The sequence below is a fragment of the Vombatus ursinus genome, unplaced genomic scaffold, assembly GCF_900497805.2.
Source record: "Vombatus ursinus unplaced genomic scaffold, bare-nosed wombat genome assembly UNPS02014781.1, whole genome shotgun sequence".
NCBI classification, from domain to species: domain Eukaryota; kingdom Metazoa; phylum Chordata; class Mammalia; order Diprotodontia; family Vombatidae; genus Vombatus; species Vombatus ursinus.
Genome location: NW_020954559.1, coordinates 1036682 through 1043056, shown reverse-complemented (window position 1 = coordinate 1043056; position 6375 = coordinate 1036682).

The following is a 6375-nucleotide window of genomic DNA, read 5'->3' as shown; positions in this document are numbered from 1 at the left end:
CTTCACTAATTTGGTATACGGGCCGCACGCCGGCCCTCTGGCAGTCGTGCGCCAGTACCCACTTCCCTTAAAAGAAGTGCACTGCCAGAGTCTTACCCATGCCTGGGTCCTCGGTCCTCAGCCGGATCACCACACAGAGACAAGCCATCGGAAGGCACCAACACCAGAGCTTTATTCAGAGGCCAACACAGCAAACCATCATAGTAAGCCCAAGCAGCAAGGCCAAAGCAACAAGGCAGGAGCCAGGGGAGAGCGCACGTGTGTGTTCTGACCACGCTTGTTCCTAAGTACCTACTTAGCCCCTCCTCCCCAGCCCGCTACTAGCCAATGATTGTAGGGTCAGATACCGGAAGGGGCTGTCTGAGTTTAGCACACCAAGGGGGAGGGAGTGACGTAGGAGGCCAGGATTGGATACAGGAAGGAGGCATCTGGGATTGACGCATAGACAAGAGTACGTGACCTAGGAAGTCAGACTCAGGAGGGGACTGGGTCAGTGCTGCACAAGGTCAGGAAGGTCACAAGAGGCATCTGGGGATGACGTTGCATATAGGGAGGGGACTAAGCAGAGGGAGCTTAGTCCTCTGCCATCCCACTCCCACGTGGCACCGCCCCTTGCCTCAGGAGTTCAGGCTCGGCTACTTCCTTGCACCCAGCTTATCTCATAGCATTGCCCAATTGCCTCATGGCTTCTCCGAATCCAGCCCATCCCAGTACACACGACTCTGCCTACCACAGTCCCTGCCTCCACTTCCAAAATACCCAGATCTTACCTTACCCATGCCACAGCACCCAACTGGCAGCTGCCAACATCAGACAGTCCCTCACAATTTGGGCTTTGTAGGGTTTGTCTGAAAGGAGGTAACAAAGCAGGAGCTGATGGGAAGTAGTACTTCTCTGTTTAACATAGAGGATATGTGATAAGATCCAAGGAAAAGAGGAACATAAGTAGAAAATCAAAGCTTGTCTGCTTGTCAAGGTAAAGAGAACCAGTTTAGGATTTGCCCACTTTTGAGTCAATTCCCAGGATTTCACTGATCAATTTCCAGTAAATAGATAGATAGATACATAGATACATAGATACATGGATAGATAGATATATAAGTAGATATAGATATAGATATATAGATAGATAGAGATAGATATCTATAGATATATACTTCTATATACATGTATGTATGTGTGTGTATATATATATATATATAAAATGTACATATATATACATACATATGCACATGTATTGTAGATACTTTTTTTCATGTTATCTTCCCCATTAGGATACAAGCTCCTTGAGTGCAAGGGCCATGGTTTTTTTTTTCTTTTAATGTTTCTTTGTATCCTCAGCACTTAGTACAGGATCTGGCATAAGATAAATGCTTAATAAACACTTATTGGTTGACTGACAGGCCAACAAAACAAAGATGAACTCCACATTATACCCACATCTTCATTTAGGACCCCTTTATCATTTATTCATTCAGTTGAGATAACTTAAATACGAACTCATGAATACCTTCCTTCCTGCAAGCATTATTTCCATCTGCAGTGATATTTCCTTAATCAAACTAGTCCTTGGTAACAGACCAGAAAAAGTTGCTAAAATTATTATAAAGCACTCTGCAAATAGAAGATATGATGAAAATGTTCAATAAGGGCCAAATATATTAAAGGTAAAATTAATTTTTTCACTAAACACATTAGATATGAAATTTGATTTGATTCATTCAGAATGACAGGCAGGAGTTTGTGGAAATATGGCATTGCTTTATTAATGTCTCCTGGAGAGACCCCTGATAGTAATACCTACTCATTAACTTTACTTTCCTTTTGCTTGATCAGATTATATGAAGTTTCTTACAGAACCAGTAAGATGCTTAAGTCATTTTAAAAAGTCAATATAGGGGAATGAGAGGGGGAGAAGGCAACAACTGTAATCAGCAGAGAGGGAATATGATTATCTACTTTCAGAAAGGAAGCAAAATGGCAAGTTTGTGAGACAGGTGATTTTGGGGAGTGATCTCATCCATCTAAAGCATGGAGGGCAGGGGTTCAGAGAGGGGATTGTATATGCGCAAAAGTTCAATAAGCCTTCGCTTTGATGTTTTATTTTTGAAAAACTGTAAAATTGCTGAATATTCCAGAAACCTATTTTATTCTCTACCTTAAACCAATGATGGAGAAAAAAGGGACTCAAGTCTGCACTTAAGGCTATCCTTAATACCATGGCTCCAAAGGGTCATGGTCATGTGCAACTTCAATTATATCTCATCTTCATGATCAGATATGACTAAAATTAAAGGAAAACCCTATATGACCAAGAAGGAATTGTACCAGAACCTGACAAGAGTCAATAAACTAAAACTACTGCAATTTACACATAACACCCTACATGGATGACAGTCCTTCCTCCTGGCTTTTTACTACATAGAATTTACCTATGTTCTCTTTGTGAACTGATTCCTAGCCCTTAGTGTTAGTGATGGTTCAACACTGTTCATTTAGCTATCTTTTGAGTTCTCAATGAAAAAAAATATATATTCATATATATATTCCCACAAATTTACTTCTAATGTTGTCGAAAAACTCATAAGTTAGAATAAAAACTTTGAGAAAATGATACTTTAGTATAAATATTACTGGTCCAAAAGAAATTTTCTTGTTTTTGTCAGGATCCAGACTGATATTAAATTATAAATAATTCTTCCTGTCTCTCGAGTGCAGAGAGGCTCACTAATCGTAGGATGAGCAGTACATGTTTAAATAAGTTGTCACTTCAAAAACCATGCTTCAATATATAAATGGTCAAAGTATAGGTATTGTTCATAACAGAATTACAAACTATTAATAATCACACGAAAAAATCCTGCGAATCACTAATAAGTAGAAAAATGCAGAACAAAACAATACTGAGATTTTACCAAACACCTAGCAAATTGGCAAAGATGAAAAAGGATAGAGATAGATGCTGTTGGAATGGCTGTAGGAAGATGGACATACTAGTGGAGCTGTGAATTAACATAACCATTTTGGAAGGCAATTTAGAATTAGCTAATAAAGTGACTAATATAAAGTCTATAACTTTTGACCTAGAGATTTTACTTCTTAACATATATATCTCCAAGAAAGTCATGGATAAACAGAAAATTCTCATATATTGCCACCAGAAGCAAATGCAAAATGCTTTGTTTGGTATTCAAAAACCCTTTATAATTTAACCCAATCCTACCTTTCCAAAGTTCTTACACCTTACTCCCCAAAACATACTTTTCCATGCAGTAGCATTGGCCTCCTGGCTGTTCCACAAAGAAGACCCTCTATCCCTAATTCAGGCCATTTTCTCTGGCTGGCCTCCATGCTAGGAACTCTCTCTATCTCTCATCTCCTCTGACTACTAACCTCCGGGACTTCTTAAGTTCCAACTAAGATCCCACTTTCTATAGGTAGCCTCCTCTAATCCTTTCAAGTACTTTCCCTCTTTTAATGATTTCCTATTCATCCTGTATTTAGCTTGCTTTGTATATATTTGTTTGCAAGTTGTCTCCCCCATTAGATTGTAAGTAACTTGAGGTCAGAGACTGTTTTTTAACCTCTTTATTTTTATCCCCAGTGCTTAGCACAGTGCCTGGTACATGATAAGCATTTAATAATTTTTCAAATTGAATTGAATATATACCAAAATATTTATAGTAGCACTTTGTAATATCAAAGAAATGGAATAAAGTAGACATTCATTGTTTGGGGGAAATCAACAAACTATGGTTCACTCATTCAATCCATAAGTATTTTTTAAGTTCCTTACAGTATGCCAGTTCCAGTGCTAAGTGCTGAGGTTGCAAAAAAAAAAACAAACAAACAAACAAACAAACAAAGATAGTTCCTGCCCTCAAGGAACTTAAAATAAACTAGTGGAAGACAACACCCAGAAAGTGGTTAGAGGAATCTTTTTTCATGGAGTTGAAGCCTGTAGAGCTGCAGGTACAAAGAACTAGAGGCTGGACACACTTTCTTCCCTCTGTAAGGGAAAGCTTTGGGAGGAATTTAGTACTCTACCCTCCAGCTCTCCAATAAGAGAAGAGAGGAGACTGAGTGATGTAAAATCCAAGGCTCCAGTTAATAAGCATGGTAATGAGATTAGAAGTGGTGAATTTATCCTGGGAGGGGTATCTTGAAACCAGGCAAAGCTACAGATGGAGAATGGAATGAATAGATATAACGCAATATTTCTGTGTCATAAGACATGACAAGCATGAAAAATGAAGAGAACCATGGAAATATGTGTAGGAAATGATGCAGAGTGAAACAAGCAAAGCCAAGAAAACAATATACATATGGACTGTAACAATTAGAATGGAAAGAATAATAACTACAGAAAAATGGAAAGTAAATATTTCAGAATTACAAAGAACAAGCATGACCTCCCAAGGAGTGACATAAGAAGGCTTCTCCCCCCACTTCTTTGCAATGGTAAGAGGTTCACAGGTGTAGAACTTTGCATATATTTTCAGACTTTTTGTTGCATTTTTTTCCTATGTTAATATGGGAGCACTCACTGGAAAGAGGGAGAGGTAGGTATGCTGGGGGAAATAACAATAAAAATATGAATGACATAAAAACAATGGAAACAAATAAAAAAGAAATATTTTGTAATAGAAATTCATAAAACAAAGAAAAAAAACTGCATCCAGGTGGCAGTGAAGTGATCCAAGAGTCACAAATGTATTACATAATTAATGATTCTTTGAATGTGAGATAATTTTCCAGTGAATGAGTCACCAATGGGTAGACATAGTACTGAGGCAATTGAAGCATATCACTGTTGAAGTCTCATAATAAATAAAATCAGGAGACAGTGGAAATTGCAGCTAAGTGGAAAAGAATTAGTTAATTCATTAATTTGAAAAAATACCCATCATTAATGAGATAAATAGATTGAATGCAAGCGGTTATAGTCCAATTGCATTCTCCCCTGGTTAGACCACAGTTGAAGTATGGCATTCAATTTTATATACCATCATTTACATGGTGTTCTCTTCAAGAATGAAGGAGAAACCACGTCTGTCTGGTTGGGGAAATTGGTAGTCCAAGCTATCCCACAGAGTATCCAACTGGCCAGTTCCATTAGGGTAACTCAGCTCTTCTCCTTTTCTCCTGTCTCCACCCTTACCTGAGGGTACTCTGGCCAAATGGAGGTAAATTTTGATGGCTGAAACCTACCTTGATATTTTGAGGTTTACTGGCTAGATTTCTTTCTTAAAGACCTTGCCTTAAACCCAATTCACTCTGGCTCTCATTGATTGACCAACAATAGGTCCCTGCCCAAGAACCACTTAAATGGTTATTTTTTAGGTTATTTTTGGCTCAGAGTGAACGTAAATAGTAATTATCTCTCTTTTGGCCAGAAACCCTGAGGGCCTTCCCCTCCCAATTCAGTGTTTTGTTTTGTTTTGTTTCCTTTTGTTTTGAGATTAAAGGAGCCATCCCTTCACTCACTTAAAGAGCCCTAATTACTGAAAGGGCATTACCTCAATCAAAGTGAGAACTCAGAAAGACCTTAGGTCAAAAAGGTCAAGATCTCCCACTGAATTTTGGGCCATCTCTGGTTGTCCTAATCTATATCTGGCCACTGGGCCCAGGTGGCTCTGGAGGAGAAAGTGGGGCTGATGACTTTGCACAGACCTCCCTCACTCAAATCCAATTCACATGCAAGTCATGGCATCATCTTCCTGAAGTCATGGTCCTCTTCAAGAACAAAGGACAAACCACACCACAGTCATCCTTTAGAAAGTACAAATTCTATCAAATTCAGGGAAGGATAACTTCCATTGTGATGGGACTACAAGTCATGCTATATGAGAATGCATTAAGGTAATTGTAGATCAGAGGGAGCATGGTACAGTATAAAGAGCATGGGATTTGAAGTCACACAACTCAGGTTTGAATCCCAACTCTACAGTTTACCAGATGTGTGTGTAGATCAGACAATTTAACTCTTTTTGCTTTAGTTCATCTGTAAAAAGGGAATTATACTATATGACTTTTACATTCCTGTAAGGTTCTAAATCTATAATCGTCAATCCTATGTATAACCTAGGAATACAAGACTTATTGAGGAAATGATTATTGTCTTCATACATTCAAAAATCATATAGAAAAGGAAGTAGATTAGGATCAATGAATTTAAGTAAATCATAATTTTCACTACAGCATATACTAAGTCCCTTTCAACTCTGAGAGGGTTTGGGAGAAAAGAAAGATGGAAAAAAGGAAAGGAAGGAAAGAAGAAAAATAGAAAAAGAGTGAGGAAAGGAAAGAAGGAAGGAAGGAAGGAAGGAAGAAAGAAAGAAAGAAAGAAAGAAAGAAAGAAAGAAAGAAAGAAAG